This window comes from Leucopleurus acutus (assembly GCF_964270905.1).
Source record: "Leucopleurus acutus genome assembly, chromosome: 3".
NCBI classification, from domain to species: domain Eukaryota; kingdom Metazoa; phylum Chordata; class Mammalia; order Artiodactyla; family Delphinidae; genus Leucopleurus; species Leucopleurus acutus.
The window spans coordinates 14,573,871-14,595,995 of NC_139145.1; the positions used below are offsets into that span (position 1 = coordinate 14,573,871).

A 22,125-nucleotide genomic window follows, 5' to 3' on the forward strand; every position below is an offset into this window, starting at 1 on the left:
TACACATATATAGCAACGTTGGGGACACTTCATTTTTACATAATACAGATTTTTATTATAACATTCCCCCCAAAACGTTGTGTTCTTCCCCCCAAATTTCTTCTGGGGATCCTTCTAATTATCTAGAATATTTTTTACTCATTCTTTATAGTAGCTGTGCAGTTTCCCATGATATGGATATACTACAATTTATTCAGTCATTATCACATTTGTTGTTGCCAATATTTGAGAAAATAATTCCACAAAAAACATGAAAGCACATATTTTAAGTTTTGATACTTTTATTTCATTTATTTTCGAAAGTTCCTATAAGGAGAATTCCTGAAAAGGAACACAATTTAATTTTAATAAATTGGATTCCAAAAAAGCCATAACAGTGCACATTTATACCAGTGAAGCACATAAATGCCCTTTTCTGCACATCATATCCACCAATAGATTTTAGAGTGCTTTTGACTTCTGATGAGCTGAAGGTTGTTAAATAATATATATCACAATTTAATTCTTTTCTTTGTGGGGCATAACTGGTTATTGTTGACACTGGATTTTGCAATTTATTTCAATCACCAAGTGTCATTATGATTCATATGGCCTGCTATCAAGGACAATTTCCTTAGTCACAGAAAACTAAAGAAAATCTTTTCTACATCAAGAGAATCTTGACTTGGACCTTATTACTGAGACTCACAATTCCAACAAAACTTTATCCTCTTTTGTCATGTGAAATGTGGCATTGCCCCAGATGACACTTTCACAATGTCAGAGAAGAGCCTTACCTGGATGCCTTTCACAGCCCTTGTTCTCAGTAGCAGCTGGTCAGCCTTTTTGCTTGTATTCTGTGTTCTAAGCAATAGAGGCATCATCCACTCTGGACTTAGGTAGCAATCTGGGTTTGCATGTAAAGTTTCCACATGCAGTCATGGATCTCCTCCTGGGAGTCCAATACAACACCTCTCTAATATTCATATAACCAACTGTGAAATGTTGTCTATCTCTATTGGTTACTTCGGCCTTATTCATAGTTCAATCTGTTTCATTGTTTGGTGAACCTTATAATTATTTTACATAGACTACCAAACTCAAAATCACTCTAATTATTTTTATCTCTGTGCATCAAATTTCACCTATTTATGCATTCATTATAGATAAATGACAGTGACTCCTAAGAGCTTAAAAGTATCCCATAAGGAAAAAGACAGCTATGAATATGCACTGATTCCAGAGAATCTGGGGAATATTTGGCATGGGCAGAGGGTACTTCTCTAAATAGATGACAGGTAGGTGTAGCTTTTTGAGACCCTTATTTCCACTTTCTATCTTGAGTTACCAGTGCACTTATTGGATGAAGGATCTGAAGCTAGACCAAAAAAAGCTTCTATCCAAGACAGGCATGGAGAATAGAGCCAAAATATTGAGTTTTCTAGGGCATTTAAGAGAAAAAAATGTTGTTTTTATTGTCCATGATAAAGCCAATTCTTTTTTTACATTGTCAGTCACATATGTCTTTCACAGGAACTTGGTACTTCTAACAATGGAAGTTAACAAGACCTGAAGCACCAATAATACCAAATAAAGCTGAGCCTCAAGGACACTAAAAAATGTCTAAATATTTCAGATATAAAAAGAGAAGATTGGAACTTTGTGTTTATGAACTGGTTTGATGAATAGCAATTGAATTGATCCATTTTGAAAACACATTATTAGAAACTGATTGGGAAAAATCTCCTTACAAACTATTTATGATTGAATTAATATTGTCAATCGAATTCAACCATGTGGTTTCCCTATAGGGCTACAGCAAAGTACCTCACGCTGGAAAATGCGAATGTGATGCTCCTGGAGTCTTTGTTCTTGACCCTCTAGATAACTGTTTTCCACCTTGATATGTATGTGTTCCACTTAGAGACTGGATGTTTCCTCAGGACCTTCTGGAAAGCTCCTACCACATCTTTGTTTCTCAAGCTGTAGATGAGTGGATTGAGCATGGATGTGAGGACAGTGCAAAATACTGACACAGCCTGCTCCTGATCAGGGGTATGGGAGGAACCAGGTGTCACGTACATATAAACATATGGTCCTAGATAAAAGCTTACCACTGTTAAGTTGGGAGAAGCAGGGGGCCAAGGCTTTGTTCCTGCCTTGAGGGGGATTTCACATGCAGGACAGTGAGGAAGATGAAGGTGTATGAAGCCATAATAAATCCAAAAGGGATGATGATAAATGTGATACCCATCACAAAGACCACCACTTCATAGGTGGAAGTGTCTTTGCATGAGATCTTCATGATTGCTGGTATCTCACAGAAGAAATGGTGGATTTCTCTGGAGCCACAGATAGGCAGATTCATAGTATAGAATGTGTGGGCTGTAGAAGCTAAAATGCCCCCAGTCCAAGACACTAGGACCATTTGCACAGACCCCTTGGTTTCTAATGACTGCATATCTCAAGGGGTTACAAATAGCTACATACCAATCACAGGCCATGAGGGTCAAGAGGATATATTCAGCACCCCAAGAGTAAAAAATTAAAATAGCTGGGTTCCACAGCCAACACGAGTGATGTCCTTCCTTCCAGAGAAAAAGTTTGCCATCATCTTTGCAACAGGACCGCTGATGAGGGCCAGGTCTATGAGAGAATGGTGGCTGAGCAGAAAGTACATTGGAGTGTGGAGCCTCAAGTCCATCCATATCAGGAGGAGCAGGATGAAGTTCCCAATTACTGCAGCAAGGTAGATCAGGATGATAAGGGAGATAAGAATACTGACATGCTTCCTATTGGGGAAGAGTCCTGAGAGAATAAAACCTGTTGTTAATGTCTCATTTCCTTCCTCAATGGCTGTGACTGATCTGGTTGAACCAAAAGAAGAAGGAAAGGGGAACAGGAGTCAAATTAAATGCTTTAAAGCCTTTTACAATATTTTTATTGGTCCAGTATTGCTGTAATGATGTGAGGTAAAAAATGACTTCACAAATTTCAATGGCTTATGACAATAAACATGTATTTTCTTGCTGCCACGTCTGTAAGTCAGGTGGAGCATTTTGCTTTAGGCTGCCAATCAAGTACAGATATACTCCACCAATAATCCTCTTTCTGGGGCTTGCTCTTCTTAAGGAAGATGGCAGAAACCAAAAATGGGCAAGAAGAACGACATGATTCCTCCTAATGCTTGAACTTAGAACTGACTCTATTACTTTCTACCACATTCCCCTGACTAGAGCAAGTCGCACGTAGAAGCCCAACATCATTGTGGTGGGGAAATAAACTCCACCCACAGTGAACCACAAAAGGATGAGGCATACGGGCTTCCCTGGTGGCGCAGTGGTTGAGTCCGCCTGCCAATGCAGGGGACGCAGGTTCGTGCCCCTGTCCGCGAAGATCCCACATGCCGCGGAGCGGCTGGGCCCGTGAGCCATGGCCACTGAGCCTGCGCATCCGGAGCCTGTGCTCCGCAGAGGGAGAGGCCACAGCAGTGGGAGGCCCGCATACCGCAAAAAAAAAAAAAAAAAAAAAAAAGAATGAGGCATGAAGAGAGAAATGGAAACAATTAACATGATCTATTATATTTCTCAGAGTTCCTACCTCCACCATCCTCAATTTCATGATTTTGATGCTGGGTTTTCAGATGTTTCATAATTTAATTTTTAGTCTTCTGTTTAATGTGTTCTGTTAAGCCTCAGTAATAAAGATCTATGGGTTTCCTATGATCACAAACTATTTTCACTATGGAGAATGCCTTGAGGTCATAGGCAGCCATTTCTTGTAGCCATGGCTAGATATGCAACAGGTAAACACACAAACTTTTCTTCTTAGCAGTCCTCTACCTATGGATCTGGTTACATAAATCCATGGAAGAAACCATAGATAAATGTGAAATAGAGCGCAGCAAAATGAATCTGTTGTCCTTGTACTTGAATCTAGGAGGTCATTTTCTAGAACAACACATGTCAGCCAAGGAATGAACCGATATAGTCAGTGGTGTGTTTTCCTTTAGATTTATTCATAGAAACTTATATAAACCACATCAGGGTAAATTCAGATATAATAACTAAATCAGATTTCATAAGCTCTAAATGAGAAATAAGATTGTGCCTGCATTCAAGAGGAAACATACCCCTCCCTAAAAGTTTGTGGAAATAGAAATGCAGAATTTTCTACTCTAAGCAGCTTGAAACAGCCTAGAAGCAACTAAGCATGAAATGTAATTTTTATGACCATGTCACTAGTTACGCAGATTGTATTTAGGTGTTAAGAAAACGTCAATCTACAACAAATCTGTAGGTTAGGAAAATGCAGTTAAGGGGTGGGGTAAGGGACAAATTTCAAAAGGAAAACTCTGATTGGTACATGAAAAGTTCATTAAGATTCCCCACTTTCCCAACCAACACTGCCAAGTGGTACCACCTGGTGGTAACAGTGGTGATGTGTAAATTCCCACTGAAAAATGAAGATGACACGGAGGATTTACTCTTAATGCTGCTTCATTGATGTTTACTAGGTTTACTTACTTCTGGGACCCAATAATTATGTTTTCCCATGAGCTGACTACTAAATTTCCAGATAGAGGTTGTGGAAAGCTCTTAAGAACAGTGGGACAAGGAGGTGAAAGTTGAAGAAAGAACCAGATCCAAAAGGTGATTTAATTTAGTAAAAATGTTCTTAACATTCATCCTATATCCTTAAAGTTGCACCATGTTAATTGAACTAAATATTCCCCCTTGGCTTTTCAAGTTGCTACAAAGGACTCTATTAAGGGCAAATATTACCCCGAAGAGAGACAAAACAGTTGATATAATTATTGGAAGACAGGCCAATCTCTTCATCATTTTACCTACATTTGTTTACCTATACATACTGGATTTTCCTCAAAAAAAACATGCTTCCCCAAAGTAGTGATGTTCCTGGTTGCTTCCTGAAGAAGGCTTGGTGTTAGGAGACTGGAGAATTTTGTTTTCCACCTGCAAGTGGTATTTCTGAGATCATATAGACAATTACATATACACATGACAACAGCAAGTGTCCCAGAGGATCCTTGAGGCAAATAGGAAACCACAGAGGAAGTGAGTCCCTAGATACCCATTAAGTGATATGTTTTTCTCTATTGCATTGGGTTTTCCTTAAAACAAGACTCTGGGGTGGGGAGGATTACCCTGTTTATCCGGGATTTTATTCTCCTGTGTTGCTTAAATATGTCCCACATTTTGACTTCTCATGAAGCCTCATTTATTTGGGATGGATTTTCTGACTCATCAACAAGAAATTATGTTCTGGTAAGCCATTATTGAATTTACCTGAAGATGGTAAATTTTACTTTCTCCAGTAGCAGTCACATACAGAAGGGATGTTTCTCTCTCACAGATTCAAAACACGTTGTCGCTGAGGACAAATATAGCTCTTCATCATCATGAAAACTGGCCATCTTGGCTTTTAAATAATTTCTTTCCTAATGGTTTTCCACAAGTAATATATAAATATATTATCAGTGATAAAGCTTTTTAAAAATACACAGTTACAAGAAGTAACGAGTGAAATCTACTTATTCTCCTATCTCTTCCCATACCCTCCCTGGAGGTAGTTATTGATAACAAATTGTTGTGCTTCTTTCCAACCATATATGAGGTTTCTCTCTGTTTCATTTCTAGCTTTTTAAAATAAATTTTTATTTTGAAATGATTTTAGATTTACAGAAAAGATGCAAGAATAATACAGAGAATTCCCATATACCAGCTTCAGTTAATGTTAACGTGTTTGTTAAAACTAAGAAATTAACATTGGTATATTACTATTAACTAAACTCCAGACCTCATTTGGATTTCACCGATTTTTCCACTAATGTTATCTTTTGCCCTTCCGGGATTCAATCCACGATACCATGTTTCGTTTAGTCATCATGCTTCCTCATCACCTCCTATCTGTGACATTTTCTGTCTTTCCATTTTTAAAGACTTTGAAAATTTAAAGAGTATTGGTCAGATATTATGTACAATATCCCTCAATTTGAGTTTCTCAGATGTTTTGCTATGACTACATTAGAGTTATGTATTTAGGGAAGATTATCACATAGATAATATTATGTCTTATCAGGGGATACATGACGTCAACATGAGTTATCGGTGGCTTGTTAACATTCATCACTTAGTTAAGGTAGTGTTAGCCAGCACGTTTCCATTTTAAAGCTACTATTTTCCCCCTTCTGTACTCTATTTTTGGAAGTGAACCTTTTAAATCCAGTTCACACTTCAGGGGATAAGGGCTTCAGCTCCACTTTCAGGGAGTGAGTATCCACATATTTATTATTTGGAATCCTGTAAGGAAGTTTTATCCCTTCTTCCCCATTTGTTTATTAAACCATTTATTTTTATCAGTATGCTCTCACGTATACGTATATTCAACTTTGTGTTATAATCCAACACCATGTTATTTATTAGTCACTGTGTAAATACCTAGAAGGAGAATTGCTGGTTTTTAGCAAGTCTGTATTTAACTTGATAAACATTTGCGAAAATGCCTTTGAAAGTGCTGTACCATTTTGTATTCCCACTCTGGCCAGCAGTTGGTATTGTCAGTTATTTGAATTTTAGCTATTCTAACAGATATGTAGGGCTGTGCTATGTGATTTAAATGTCATTTGTATTATTCACATTATTAACAGGTTTGATCATCTTTTAATTGATTTGGGGTAAAGTGTCAGGTCAAATCTCTTATATATATATATTCTAATTATTGATAATTCAGAGTTTAATATTTTGTTTAATTTTTAAATTTTGATTTATTTATTTATTTGGCTGTGCTGCAGAGCTTGCAGGATCTTTTTTCCTTAACTTTTATTTTGTTTTTTAACATCTCTATTGGAGTATAATTTATTTACAATGGTGTGTTAGTTTCTGCTTTATAACAAAGTGAATCAGTTATATGTATAACCAGTTATATGTATAGCCAAATACATATACATATATCCCCATATCTCTTCCCTCTTGCGTCTCCCTTCCTCCCACCCTCCCTATCCCACACTGCTAGGTGGTCACAAAGCACCGAGCTGATCTCCCTGTGCTATGCGGCTGCTTCCCACTAGCTATCTGTTTTACGTTTGGTAGTGTACACATGTCCATGCCACTCTCTCACTTTGTCCCAGCTTATCCTTCCCCCTCCCCGTATCCTCAAGTCCATTCTCTAGTAGGTCTGTGTCTTTATTCCCGTCTTGCCCCTAGGTTCTTCATGACCATTATTATTATTATTATTTAGATTCCATATATATATGTTAGCATACAGTATTTGTTTTTCTCTTTCTGACTAACTTCACTCTGTATGATAGACTCTAGGTCCATCCACCTCACTACAAATAACTCAATTTTGTTTCTTTTTATGGCTGAGTAATATTCCATTGTATATATGTGCCAAATCTTCTTTATCCATTCATCTGCTGATGGACAATTAGGTTGCTTCCATGTCCTGGCTATTGTAAATAGAGCTGCAATGAACATTGTGATACATGACTCTTTTAGAATTATGGTTTTCTCAGGGTATATGCCCAGTAGTGGGATTGCTGGGTCGTATGGTAGTTCTAGTTTTAGTTTTTGAAGGAATTTCCATAGTGTTCTCCATAGTGGCTGTATCAATTTACATTCCCACCAACAGTGCAAGAGGGTTCCCTTTTCTCCACACCCTCTCCAGCATTTATTGTTTGTAGATCTTTTGATGATGGATATTCTGAATGGTGTGAGATGATATCTCATTGCAGTTTTGATTTGCATTTCTCTAATGATTAATGATGTTGAGCATTGTTCTATGTACTTATTGACAATCTGTATATCTTCTTTGGAGAAATGTCTATTTGGGTCTTCTGCCCATTTTTGGATGGTGGTGTTTGTTTTTTTGATATTGAGCTGCATGAGCTGCTTATAAATTTTGGAGATTAATCCTTTGTCAGTTTCTTCATTTGCAAATATTTTCTCCCATTCTGAGGGTTGTCTTTTCATCTTGTTTATGGTTTCCTTTGCTGTGCAAAAGCTATTAAGTTTCATTAGCTCCCATTTGCTTAGTTATTTTTTTATTTCCTTTTCTCTAGGAGGTGGGTCAAAAAGGATCTTGCTGTGATGTATGTCATAGAGTGTTCTGCCTATGTTTTCCTCTAAGAGTTTGATAGTTTCTGGCCTTACATTTAGTTCTTTAATCCATTTTGAGTTTATTTTTGTGTATGGTGTGAGGGAGTGTTCTAATTTCATTCTTTTACATGTAGCTGTAGAGTTGTCCCAGCACCATTTATTGAAGAGGCTGTCTTTTCTCCATTGTATATTCTTGCCTCCTTTATCAAAGATAAGGTGACCATATGTGCATGGGTTTATCTCTGGGCTTTCTATCCTGTTCCATTGATCTATGTTTCTGGTTTTTTTTGTTGTTGTTGTTATTGTTTTTTTGTGTGTTTTTTTTGCAGTATGCGGGCCTCTCACTGCTGTGGCCTCTCCCGTTGCGGAGCACACAGGCTCTGGATGCGCAGGCTCAGCGGCCATGGCTCACAGGCCCAGCTGCTCCACGGCATGTGGGATCTTCCTGGACCAGGGCACGAACCCGTGTCCCCTGCATCAGCAGGCGGACTCTCAACCACTGCGCCACCAGGAAAGCCCTATATTTCGTTTTTTTGCCAGTACCATGCTGTCTTGATTACTGAAGCTTTGTAGTATAGTCTGAAGCCAGGGAGCCTGATTGCTCCAGCTTTATTTTTCTTTCTCAAGATTGCTTTTGCTATTTGGGGTCTTTTGTGTTTCCATGCAAATTGTGAAATTTTTTGTTCTAGTTCTGTGAAAAATGCTAGTGGTAATTTGATAGGGATTGCATTGAATCTGTAGATTGCTTTGGGTAGTATAGTCATTTTCACAATGTTGAGTCTTCCAATCCAAGAACATGGTATATCTCTCCATCTATTTGTATCATCTTTAAGTTCTTTCATCGGTGTCTTATAATTGTCTGCATAGAGGTCGTTGTCTCCTTAGGTAGGTTTATTCCTAGATATTTTATTCTTTTTATTGCAACGGTAAATGGGAGTGTTTTCTTAATTTCTCTTTCAGATTTTTCATCATTAGTGTATAGGAATGCAAGAGGTTTCTGTACATTAATTTTGTATCCTGCAACTTTACCAAATTCATTGATGAGCTCTAGTAATTTTCTGGTAGCATCTTTAGGATTCTCTATGTGTAGTATCATGTCATCTGCAAACAGTGACAGCTTTATTTCTTCTTTTCTGATTTGGATTCCTTTTATTTCTTTTTCTTCTCTGATTGTTGTGGCTAAAACTTCCAAAACTATGTTGAATAATAGTGTGAGAGTGGGCAACCTTGTCTTGTTCCTGATCTTAGTGGAAATGGTTTTCAGTTTTTCACCACTGAGGATGATGTTGGCTGTGGGTTTGTCATATATGATCTTTATTATGTTGAGGTAAGTTCCCTCTTTGCCTACTTTCTGGAAGGTTTTTATCATAAATGGGTGTTGAATTTTGTCAAAAGCTTTCTCTGCATCTATTGAGGTGATCGTATGGTTTTTCTCCTTCAATTTGTTAATATGGTGTATCGCATTGATTGATTTGTGTATATTGAAGAATCCTTGCATTCCTGGGGTAAATCCCACTTGATCATGGTATATGATCCTTTTAATGTCCTGTTGGATTCTGTTTGCTAGTATTTTGTTGAGGATTTTTGCATCTATGTTCATCAGTGATATTGGCCTGTAGTTTTCTTTCTTTGTGACATCTTTGTCTGGTTTTGGTATCAGGGTGATGGTGGCCTCATAGAATGAGTTTGGGGGTGTTCCTCCCTCTGCTATATTTTGGAAGAGTTTGAGAAGGATAGGTGTTAGCTCTTTTCTAAATGTTTGATACAGTTCTCCTGTGAAGCCATCTGGTCCTGGGATTTTGTTTGTTGGATGGTTTTTAAACACAGTTTCAACTTCAGTGCTTGTGATTGATCTGTTCATATTTTCTATTTCTTCCTGGTTCATTCTCAGAATGTTGTGCATTTCTAAGAACTTGTCCATTCCTCCAGGTTGTCCGTTTTATTTGCATATAGTTGCTTGTAGTAATCTCTCATGAGCCTTTGTATTTTTGCAGTGTCAGTTGTTACTTCTCCTTTTTCATTTCTAATTCTATTGATTTGAGTCTTCTCCTTTTTTTTCTTGATGAATCTGGCTAATGGTTTATCAATTTTGTCTACCTTCTCAAAGAACCAGCTTTTAGTTTTATTAATCTTTACTATCGTTTCCTTCATTTCTTTTTCATTTATTTCTGATCTGATCTTTATGATTTCTTTTCTTCTGCTAACTTTGGGGATATTTTGTTCTTCTTTCTCTAACTGCTTTAGGTGTAAGGTTAGGTTGTTTATTTGAGATGTTTCTTGTTTCTTAAGGTAGGGTTTTCCTGTTATAAGCTTCCCTCTTAGAACTGCTTCTGCTGCATCCCATAGGTTTTGGGTCACCATGTTTTCATTGTCATTTGTTTCAAGGTATTTTTTGATTTTCTCTTTGATTTCTTCAGTGATCTCTTGGTTATTTAGTAGTGTATTGTTTAGCCTCCATGATTTTGTGGGGTTTTTTTTACAGATTTTTTCCTGTAATTGATATCTAGTCTCATAGCATTGTGGTCAGAAAAGATACTTGAGGGCTTCCCTGCTGGTGCAGTGGTTGAGAGTCCGCCTGCCGATGCAGGGGACACGGGTTCATGCCCCAGTCCAGGAAGATCCAACATACCATGGAGCGGCTGGGCCCGTGAGCCGTGGCCGCTGAGCCTGCGCATCTGGAGCCTGTGCTCTGCAACAGGAGAGGCCACAACAGTGAGAGGCCCACGTACCGCAAAAGAAAAAAAAAAAGAAAAGATACTTGATATGATTTCAATTTTCTTAAATTTACCAAGGCTTGATTTGTGACCCAAGATATGATCTATCCTTGAGCACTTGAGAAGAAAGTGTATTCTGTTGCTTTTGGATGGAATGTCCTATAAATATCAATTAAGTCCCTCTTGTTTAATGTATCATTTAGAGCTTGTGTTTCCTTATTTATTTTCATTTTAGTTGATCTGTCCATTGGTGAAAGTGGGGTGTTAAAGTCCCCTACTATGATTGCGTTATTGTCGATTTCCCCTTTTATGGCTGTTAGCATTTGCCTTATGTATTGAGGTGCTCCTATGTTGGGTGCATAAATATTTACAATTGTTACAGCTTCTTCTTGGATTGATCCCTTGATCATTATGTAGTGTCCTTCTTTGTCTCTTATAATAGTCTTTTTTTTTTTTTTAGGTAACTCACAGATCTAAATTTCTTTGGGGTTGTTTACTGAAAAATTATTCTGTTCCTTTGGTGATGTCATGTTTCCTTGGTTTTTCATGTTTCTAATGGCTTTGCATTGATATCTGTGCATTTGAGTGAGCAGTCACTTCTTCCACTCTTTATGGACTGACTTCAGTTTGGAAAGACCTTCAGTTGAAGGTGGCTATGAGGGTACCTGTGAGGTGGGGTGTAACATCTCTGGTTCCAGGGAGGGTGCAGTGTTATGGTCTTCTTGAATCTCCATCAGCTGAGGTCAACTTTGGGAAAGACTCTAGGGTTCCATGGTGACCAAGACTAAGGGAATACTGCAGGTGTGTGTGGTGACAGTGGAGGCTAAATCTATTGAGGCTGTCAGTGCAAAAAGCTGCTGGAGTCCTCTTGTTCTCCTTTTTGCCCATTGGGAAAGTTCTAGCTGAGTAAATTCCTCTTAGTGCCAGGTCTGGGACACAGGTACTCAGAGCATCAGCAGATTCATGTCCTGGACTCAAGGTTTTGCAGAACTATAGTGACACCTGGGGCGTGCGGCACAGGAGCACTTGCTGTGGCAGTGGTGGTGGTGTGTGAAATGTAGACATGTGAAAGTCACTATGGAATGAGAGTCTGAGTTACTGGAGCTCGTAGTAGTGACTCGGTCCTTGGGGGGAAGAAGGACGAAGCATCATGGGACCAGGGATTAAAAGGCATAGCAAAGGCCTGGACCCCGCTGTGGGGTGCAATGGAAGCATGCCCTGGGGATGGCAGGTCAGAGTCCTGAATCAGGCCCCAGGGTGTAAGACACAGAGCAACAACATCATAGCTCAGTGATGGTGGCTTAAAGACCCAACTCAGGACCCTGGGGGCAGGGCATAGAGAAGCAATAGTGTGGCTTCTGTGATAGTGGGTCGAAGTTGTAACTTAGAACGCTGGGGGCAGTGAGCAGCACAGTGGCAAGGCATTTTGGCATCCAAGTCACTAAGAGAGAGGTGCATCAGGAACTTGGATCCCTGGAGCCATATCCAGACCCAGAGAAGAGACAGGGCAGAGGCAGTGTCATGATAAACAGGGTTTCCACACAAGAAGGACATTCTCAGGAGATACATGCAGTACCCCTGGAAACAAAGAGTTAACAATGTTAGGGCACCTCAAAAAGGCATGTATTAGTCAATCAGGTTAACAAGGCTCCCAGTGTGGTCTCCTGTCCTAGGGAGTTCTACCCTGGGGTGGCCAGTGCAGCCTGAATAAATTAGTTTAGTCCTTAGTTTCTCAGGGCCTGATCAAGGCAGTTAGATTCAAATGATATTGTTTGTCTATGACATCAGTTTATCCTTCTCATGAGTGTGGGTGATATCCAGAGATGTTTTGGGTAGAAAGTGCAGGAGCTCAAGCCTTCCTGTGCTGTCTCATAGTCAATGATGTCTGGTATGTCTTAGTAATTAAAACTTTACCTTTTCTAAGGCATTGTTTATTTTTATTCAGATCTTTTATCCAAAAAGGTTGTATGCAAGGAAAAAAAATTTTATTTAACCTAACCAGAAACACACATTGTGTTTAAGAATTGGTTAGCATAAAATCTTGAATTTTTAAAAGATTTTTAAATGAATTTACATAATCTCCCACCCATTGATGATTAATAGCCATCTTAACTTTTCATCTTTTCAAGCCTTTGGAAAAGAGGTGGATGGTGATGGAAGGCCTTTTCAGGGTACCCCATGGAGACAGAAGTATCAATGAATATAAGAGAAGAATTGTACAGTTAAAGGAAATGAAGATAAACTTGCTTACCTTACAATGCCCTGTTCAGCAAAATTATTTTTATAAAGAGGATACTGGTACATGACACGTTTGGACAATGGTAACCAATATTATCAGGGAATATCACACACTGTAGGAAAACTGAATTTCTAAAATGTTCGCCTATCTAACAAAGTTGCTTCTTAGTTCTGTTAAAATGAGCACTCTTCTTATACGCAACACGTTTCTCTGTTGCCCAAACAGAAGAAGGTAAAGAAGTATGTGACTTGTTTTGACCAATCAACGACCTCACTGTTTTCTCAACAGTGACCAGATCAATAGTGTGCTCCTGACCAGAATAGGGCAGACCTTGATGACCACATGAGTCTTTTTGCTAAAATTATTTGGATGGATTCTTTGCTGATGGCATTCCCTGACTACCTGTAGGGTGAGTGTCTTAGGTGTGTGACATATAACGTTCCCCTAAAAAGTCAGTTCAGCTAAGCTGGTTTCTATTATAACTGTAAAAAAACCTCTCAAAGCACAAGCTTGGCTGATATAGTTCTTTAGAAGATAAGTTCTTTGAAAACATTACATCTGTGACTTTAGTGTTACTGGTTAGAAGAGTAGCAAGAGACAAACTGTTTCAGGAGGATACTAGACAAGGCAATGCCTGGATTCAATCAGCCTTAGAGCTGGGGCCCTGGACTAATACCCAGAACTATCTAAAAAGCACAAGTCACCAGTTCCACTCAGAAACAGCCCTAGTGTAGAAGTGATGTCACCAAGATGATAAAGTAAGAAACCCCAACCTCTATCTCTCCACAAAGGTCAGCAATTAGACAGCTATCCATAAACAAAACAGCTCTGGGAGAGCCCAGGACTCCACTTAAGAAAGTTCAGCAACACAGTGAAACAAAAGAAACCCGGGGAATAACTGTATAAAAATAGAAAGAAGAAGTTTTATTTTGCCTGCATCATCCCAACCCCAGACCGGCACTGCTCATTGCCAAGAGAAAACTCCCCATCTGGAAAGAGTTTCTTTCACTGACAAGGGAAGAGTGGAGGAAGCAACCAGCTTCCCAAGCCGGCACCACATTAGGTGTCACTTAGGTTACCTCCCACCCACACAGTGACAAAGTCGAGATGTATAAGGATGGCCAGAAACAAGAATGAATATCAGGGGATACCAATAACAGCCATGCAACAAGAGTAACCACAATTCCTAGGGACCTGCTCTGCAGAGAAACCCATCAACTTTTGCCACTGAAGAAACCAATGGCCAGCGGAGCTGCTGTGGCCTACCTTCAGATTTAACTGGCTTTCACCCCACAAATACCAGTCACTCAGTCTCTTCCCACTCCCTCTCCCACACCCACACCCAACAGCGGCTGGTAGGCCTAGATCTGGCTCTGTCTCCTGTCACTGGCCTGCACCACTGGGCTCCCCTGCATCTAGCATCTTCAGCTGTATATCTGCACGATCAGGTTCAACTTCAGTCACTGACACCCACTGCCATGCACACATGGCAAGAACTTGCAGTCACAGGAATGCACGGAAAGCTAGGGCCCCCACAGCTGCCAGTGTGCCCACAGTTGGACCAGGCCCTTGTTATTGGCCACTGCCCACAACTATGTGTACATTAGAAGTCGGCCACTGCTTCTCACAGGCACTTAGAGCTGGCATCCACAAATGAGTATGTGCACACCACTATTCTGACAACCACTGCCTGCCCTGGTCCTAGCCACTAGACTGGGAGCAAAGCTGAGGATCACAAACACCCTTGCAGCCACTGCAGACCCCTGGCAGTGCTTGCCAAGGACCACAGAGTTGTTGATGCTGTGGATCACAGCAGCCTGACCCAACAAAATATTACACACATCCCAGACTCAGAGCCACAACACACCAAACTACACTTGGTGACGTACGCCACTAAACCTAGAGTCACCGGATGCTCCAGCATGTTCCAATGCAGGTAAATGTTTTTCATCACAGAAATCAGTTCATAAAGTCAGAGGTGACTGCTTTGTCAAATACATAGGTAACTATACAAGGTGACAAGAAGTTTAAAAATCAGAGAAAATGACACCATGAAAGGAACACAGTAAACTTACAATAACTGACCCAAAGAAATGGAGATACATAAATAGCCCAACAAAGTAATAAAAACAATTTTTCTAAAGATGTTCAGAAAGCTACAAGAAAACACAGACGCACAAGTTAACAAAGCCAGGAAAACAATACAAAAGCAAAATGAGAAGCTCAATAATGAGATAGAAAACATTAAAAAGCACGGAAAAGAAATTTTGGAGCTGAAGAATACAAAGACTGGCTTGGAGAATTTAATAGAGTGATTCAACATCAGACAGGACAAAGCAGAAGGAAGAATAAGTCAGCTGATGCTTTTGAAATTATCCAGTCAGAGAAGCAAAAAGAAAAACGAAAACAAATGAAAAAAGTCTATAGGACTTATGGGACACCATTAGTACAGCTAATCTAGGTATCCGTGGAATCCCAGAAGGAGCAGAGAGGGAGATTAATAATTAAAAGAAATAATGGTAGAAAACTTCGTAAACCTAGGGAGAGATTTGAACATCAAAGTTTGTAAACTAATAAGTGACCCCAAAAATACAATCCCAAACAATATTCTCAGGTGACTTCAGCATCATGTTGGTGTGTGTCCTTCCTCCTTTCTCTCCCCTTTGATTAACAACTAAATGAAGATCCATAACCAAACATAAATGCCTCTACACATTACACCAGGGCACCTGGAAGATTTCTATCCCCCTGTGCAACCTAAAGTGGGAGGATAGGACCTTGGTGCGAGCTGCAGAACCAAGGGAGTTGGTGAGACTGCCCCACTCCCACTTGCTGCAATCAGAATAAAGGAGAAACTAGAGAGTGCAAAATTGGGTGAATACCTACAGGCAATAGAGAATTTGTGGAGGTCCAGCCTGCCTGAGAGGAGAATCTGGCATGCCATCAGAGCAGAATAGAGATAAGTTTGGAGGCAGAGGAGAGGGTGGACACTTGCCAAGTGTCACCCAGGGTGACACTGCAAGGGGCTGAGCCTTTAGCAGCAGCTTCTACAGCAGAGGTGGTGGGAAGCAGCAGCCTCTCCTACAGAGCAAGAAAGCAAAATTGGTGAGCTGTAACAGTTGTGTGAGTTGCAGGTAGAAGGACCTATTTTTCTCCAGCAGCTCCCATATTTCTGAGGAAAAAATTCCGTGGCTGAGGGGAGTGAGAGAAAAAGAAGGAAAGCAGATAAAAATAGCAAAGGATATTGAAGGAACACATTTCCTTCAGATGCATTTCCTCCTGTCTGCTTTGGGACTTCAACAGGAGGTCTGCCCATGCACTTCTAGATGTGCCCCACTCAATGATCCCCCCACCAGTCCATGTGCACCCACAAAGCTTCAGGTTCTAAGCCCACACTTCCCCACACTCTGCTGCTGGCTCTGTGTGTGCGCTCAAGGGCATCCACAAGAGCCAGCTCTGGAAAAAGGAACAACAAACTTGTACATATAGCACCACCACCTGGAATAGAAAAGAAAAGTTTCTAATAGCCAATCTGTTGAATTGTAAGAACAAAAGAAGACATTAAAAAATCTTAAGGAGTTGTCTACTACTTCACTTGTGAAAGCAGAAGGCCATACCTTCAAAAAGAATTTTAAAAATCAAGGAAGCATGGTATCACAAAAGGAAAATGATCATTCTCCAGCAACCAAACTCAAGGCATGAAATATTTTGATCTAACTGGTAAAGAATTCAAAATAGCCATTATGAAGAAATTCAGTGAGCTACAAGAAAACGCAGAAAGATGTTTTAGTAAACTCAGGAATAAAATTAATAAAATTAATGAAGGAGAGTTTTACTAAAGGTATTGAAACTATTAAGAAGAAAAGTAAAAAGAACCAAACAGAAATTCTGAAGCTGAAGAATTCAATGATGAGATAAAGATTGAAATAGAGAATATTGCTAACAGGGCAGACCAGATCAAACAAAGAATAAGTGAGTTGGAGGATAGGAATATAGAGATAATTCAATTATAAGAGGAGAGAAAACTCAGATTTTTAAAAAGTAAAGAAATTCTGTGACAGCTATTGGATTTAATCAGAAGAGCAAATATAAGAATAATTGGTGTACCAGAAGAGAAGTAGAAAGAGACAGAAAGTTTATTTAAAGAAATAATAGGGCTTCCCTGGTGGCGCAGTGGTTGAGAGTCCACCTGCCAATGCAGGGGACACGGGTTTGTGCCCTGGTCTGGGAAGATCTCACATGCCGTGGAGCGGCTGGGCCCGTGAGCAATGGCCGCTGAGCCTGCGCATCCGGAGCCTGTGCTCCACAACGGGAGAGGCCACAACAGTGAGAGGGCCGCGTACCGCCAAAAAAAGTAAAAAGTAAATAAAGAAATAATAGCTGAGAACTTCCCAAACATGGGGAAGGACTTGGGTATCCAAACCCATGAAGCTAATAGAACACCTTATTATATCAATGCAAAAAGACCTTCTCCAAGACATATTATAATAAAACTGTCAAAAATCAATGATTAAGAAAGGATCTTTACCCAGAAATTCTAGTTCTGGGTATTTATCCAAACAAAACAAGAACTCTAGCTCAAAAAGATATATGCACCCCCATGTTCAATGCAGCATCATTTACAATAGTCAAGCCATGAAAACCTAAATTTCCATTTGACAGATGAATGGTTAAGGAAAATGTGATACACAGACATATAGACATAAATATAGATATTATTCAGCCATTTAAAAAGATGAAATCTTGTCATTTGTGGCAACATGGATAGACCTCAAGGACATTATGCTAAGTGAAATAAGTCAAACAGAGAAAGACAAAACCATATGATTTCTCTTATATGTGGAGTCTTAAAAAATAAAAGCTCATAGATACAGAAAACAGATAGGTAATTGCCATAAGCCGGAGTAGGGGAGTAGGATGGGGGAGGGAATTGATGAAAGGGATGAAAAGGTTAAAAAAAAGAGAAAGAATCTTAAAGGCAGTGAAAGAAGAAAAGAAAGTAACTGAAAAAGGAATTCCCATTAGGCTATCGGTGGATTTCTCAGCAGAAATCCTACAAGCCAGGAGAGAGTGAAATGACATATTCAGAGTGTTAAAAGATAAAAATTTCCTGTCAAGAATATTTTATCCAGCAAAGTTATCCTTCAGATATGAAAAGGAAATGAAGGTTTCCCATATAAACAAAAGTTGAGGGAGTTCACCACCACTAGATCTGCCTTGAAAGAAATGTTAAAAGGAGTTCTTTAAGCTGAAGTGAAAAGACATCAATCAGCAACATAAAGACATATGAGAGTACACAACACTCTGGTAATGGTGAAAATAGACAGTCATAATTAGAAAACTATAACTCTCTATTAGAATGGCATGTCAACCACCTACTTATCATATAAATGTTAAAGGATAAGATCATTATAAATAACTATGAATACTATAATTTGTTAATGAATACACAGTATAAAAAGAGGTAAATTTTTACATCAAAAATATATAAGGGGAGGGCTTCCCTGGTGGTGCAGTGGTTGAGAGTCCGCCTGCTGATGCAGGGGACACGGGTTCGTGCCCCGGTCCGGGAAGATCCCACATGCCACGGAGCAGCTGGGCCCGTGAGCCATGGCTGCTGAGCCTGCGCGTCCGGAGCCTGTGCTCCACAACTGGAGAGACCACACAGTGAGAGGCCCTCATACTGCAAAAACAAACAAATAAACAAAACAAAACAAACAAACATATATAAGGGGAGCAGTAAAATGGTGGAACCTTTATTAGATAAACAAATATATGTTGCTATCAGCACAAAATGGGCAGTTTTATGTATGAGATGTTTTATGTAAGCCTTATGGTAACCACAAAGCAAAATTCTACAGTAGGTCCACTAGACATAAAAAAGAGGAGATAGAGTGTACCACCATAGAAAACCACCAATTTACAAAGGTAGGCAGAAACACAGGGGGAAAAAAACCCCACTGGAGATACAAAACAAAGGAGAATACAAACAATAAGATGGCAGTGGTAGGTCCTTACATATCAATAATTACTCTAAATAAAAATGGATTTAATTCAATCCAAAGGCACAGAGTGGCTGGATGGATAAGAAAAACAAGACCCAAGTATGTGTTGCCTACAGGAGACCTATTTCAGTTGGGGAAATGGGTTGATAATATTTCCCAAAAAAGGGATGGAAGATAATATTCCAAAAAAGTGGCAACCAAAAATGGTGACAAGAGACAAAGAAGGTCATTATATAATGATAAATGGGTCAGTACATCAAAAAGATACAAGAGTTATGAATATATACACACCCTATCTGAAGGGAGAAATGGACAACAATACAGTAATAGAAGGGGGCTTCGATACCCCACTATCAACAATGGATAGATCATGAGACAGAAAATCAACAAAGAAACATTGGAATTGAACACTCCTTTAGACCAAGTAGGATCAACACACATATATAGAATATTCCGTCCAACATCAACAGAATATACATTCTTATCAAGTCCACATGGAATGTTCTCCAGGATAGATCGTATGATAGGACATAAAACAAGACTCAGCAAATTTAAGAAAATTGAAATCATACCAACAATCTTTTCTGACCACAATAGTATGAAGCTAGACATCAAAAACAGGAGGAAAGATGGAAAAATCTACAAATATATGGAAATTAAACAACACAATATTGACCAACATATGAGTCAAAGAAGAATTCAAATGGAAAAAATTTTAAGTATCTTGGAAAAACACAAAGAAGCACAATATACCAAAATATATGGGATGCAGCAAAAGCAATTCTAAGAGGAAAGTTCATAGTGATAAAGATTTTCCTTAAGAAAAAAGAGAGATCTCAAATAACCTAACTTTACACTTCAAGGAACTAGAAAAACAAGAAAAAGTAAGACCGAAGTTAGCTGAAGGAAAGAGATAACAAAGATCAAAGCAGAAATAAATGAAAAGAGGGGAGAAAGCAATAGAAAATATCAATCTAATTATGAGTTGGTTTGTTTTGAAAAGAAAGTATCAGAACTTTAGCTAGACTTATCAAGAAGAAAAAAAGAGAGAGACAGAGAGAGAGAAGACTCAAATTAAATCAGAAATGAGAGAGGAGACATTCCAACTGATACCAAAGAAATCCAAAATCGCAAGAAACTACTATAAACAAGTATACACCAACAACAGGACAACCTAGAAGAAATGGATAAATTCCTAGAATCATACAACCTACCAAGATGTAAGCATGATTTTTAAAGTATACATAAACAGACAGAGCATAGTTAATAGGAACACCAATGTTTAGAGAAAAAATGAATTTAGTCAAAACATAGGAAAGCAAGCTACCTAAAAAAATATCGTGAGTTTAAGTACAATTTACAAAATCTCTAATGGAAGCCAAGAGAAAAGAAAATATTATCTTAAAACTGTAAGAAATTTTAAACATAAAACTATATATAGCAAACCCCTTTAACTGTGTATTCATATTTATAATTTTACTTATTAAAACTTATTTATAACCCCCAAAACAATATTCACAGTATTTCCATAATGATTCAGAAATATGCATAGAAAATCAAAAACCTTGAGCCATCTGATATGCACATTCCCCACAAAAGTCAACAAGGCAATGCTCCGTCTTCTTGTCTCAGCTTTTATACAGTAAACAAGGTCATTTCTGTGAAATATTTAGAGCCACAATTTTGCATTTTGGTGATTTTCCTGTTTAAGATCACTCCCAAGTGTAGTGCTGATGTGCTGTCTAGTGTGACTAAGCATGGAAGTCTGTAATGTGCCTTACCAAAAACATTATATGTTACACTCACCTTGAGGCATGAGTTACAGTGCTGTTGGCCATGAGTTCAATGTTAATTAATAATAAATATTAAATAATAAATAAAATAAATACAAAAAATAAACATATTAAAGACAACAAATTGTCTTTAAACAGAAATACACATAAAACAAGGTTATGTATTAATCAATTGATAAAAACGTTGTGACCCCAGGGCCACAGTAACCTAACCTTGCATTTCTTCTAGGAACAATGAATCAGTATCTGCTAATTCAGTGTTTTAAGTAACATTGTAGAACATAACTCCCACAAATAATGAGAATCAACTATACTTTTTGACTTTAAGAAATCAAGAAAAGGGACTTCCCTGGAGGTCCAGTGTTTAAGACTCTGCACTTCCACTTCAGGGGGCATGGGATCAACCCCTGGTCAGGGAAATAAGATCCTGCATGCTGCAGTTCCCCATGCTGTGTGACACGGCCAAAAAACAAAAACAAACAAACAAACAAAAACAAGAAGGGCTTCCCTGGTGGCACAGTGGTTGAGAGTCCGCCTGCCGGTGCAGGGGACACCGGTTTGTGCCCTGGTCTGGGAAGATCTCACATGCCGCAGAGCGGCTGGGCCCGTGAGCCATGGCCGCCGAGCCTGCGCATCCGGAGCCTGTGCTCCGCAACGGGAGAGGCCACAACAGTGAGAGGCCTGCGTACCGCTAAAAAAAAAACAAGAAAAGTTAGACACTTTAGATCAAGAGGGAGTATTTATCTATAATCAATGTTTAATAAAATACTTTCCAATAATTAATTGAAGAAAAAGACAAAGGTTCCAGAAGTCGAGTCTGAGATGCAAAAATGAATGGAAAGCAAAAAATTAAAAGCCTATAGATATAATTGGTGTGTACAATTGACTCAATTGTATTTGCCAACCACATTACAAAGGTTAATATAACAAATATAACAGAGAATTTGTAATAACTCTCAATGAATTTATTCAGAAAAATAACCTGTAAAATTATTTGGGGACTGTCAAATTATATTAGTTGTAAATTTCCATTAATTTTTTTTAAACTTTATTACTTCTTCCCCCAAAGAGTTTGTACAATCTTTTTTTTTTGAATTTTATTTTATTTTTTTTTATACAGCAGGTTCTTATTAGTCATCAATTTTATATACATCAGTGTATACATGTCAATCCCAATTGCCCAATTCATCACACCCCCACCCCCACCCACGGCTTTCCCCTCTTGGTGTGCATACATATGTTCTCTACACCTGTGTCTCAATTTCTGCCCTGAAA

At 38.8% G+C, this 22,125-nt stretch overlaps 1 pseudogene across 1 annotated transcript; it reads right to left on the reverse strand.

The window, feature by feature from the left end:
* Window positions 1-2,028: 2,028 nt before the first annotated feature.
* Window positions 2,029-20,895, reverse strand: LOC309959999 (olfactory receptor 2T1-like; annotated as a pseudogene). Its single transcript has 2 exons — window positions 20,864-20,895; window positions 2,029-2,846 (listed from the first exon to the last, which is right to left on the reverse strand). The product of its transcript is annotated as an olfactory receptor 2T1-like (transcript).
* Between the last annotated feature and the right edge of the window lie 1,230 nt (window positions 20,896-22,125).